This window comes from Leopardus geoffroyi, chromosome B3 (genome assembly GCF_018350155.1).
Source record: "Leopardus geoffroyi isolate Oge1 chromosome B3, O.geoffroyi_Oge1_pat1.0, whole genome shotgun sequence".
NCBI classification, from domain to species: Eukaryota; Metazoa; Chordata; class Mammalia; order Carnivora; family Felidae; genus Leopardus; species Leopardus geoffroyi.
In genome coordinates, this window is record NC_059337.1 from 126,940,571 (window position 1) to 126,941,361 (window position 791).

Genomic DNA, 791 nt, shown 5'->3' on the forward strand with positions numbered 1-791 from the left:
CTGAATAATTCAAGATAATCTCTTTTCAAGATTCTTTTTGTTTTAAATTTTTTTTGAATGTTTATTCTTGAGAGAGAGAGACAGAGGGCACAAGCAGGGGAGGGGCAGGAAGAGACGGAGACAGAATCTGAAGCAGGCTTCAGGCTCTGAGCTGTCAGCACAGAGCCCAGTGTGGGGCTTGGACTCACGAACTGTGATATCATGACCTGAGCCAAAGTCAGATGCTTAACTGAATGAGCCACCCAGATGCCCCTCATTTCAAGATCCTTAATTACATCTACAAAGATCTTTTATTCCAAACAAAGTCACACCCCCAGTTTTCAGGGGCATAAACATTAAAAACAACAACAACAACAACAACAACAACAACAACAACAACAGAATGCTCACCAATTTGTGTGTCATCATTGCCATGCCAGTCTTCTCTGTAGTGTTCCAATTTTAATGCATGTGCTGACAAAGTGAGCACCACTGCCATTTTTTGAGATCATCAGTCAGTCCACTACAGGCATCATATAGTTGAGAACTAGAGTATCAACTGTCCATTTGTCCAGGTGCTGTCTCCCTCTGCAGTAGATAGTATGAAGAGTACATAGATCCTGGGCCCCTTATTTTTCTTTGACCTCTTCCTTTCTTGATTTTTAAGTAGAACCTCCCCCTTTCATTAACTCACTTGATATATTTTAGAAACTGACAGAGACATAGCATAAAAGAAAGTAAGTGGTATGAGATAAGTTTGTAGAGATGGAGACCACATAATGTAGCATCTTGAGGCAATAGGAAAAATGTGA

At 40.5% G+C, this 791-nt stretch overlaps 1 pseudogene; it reads right to left on the reverse strand.

Moving 5' to 3' along the window:
- Positions 1 to 370: 370 nt before the first annotated feature.
- LOC123584557 lies at positions 371 to 469 on the reverse strand (annotated as a pseudogene).
- Between the last annotated feature and the right edge of the window lie 322 nt (positions 470 to 791).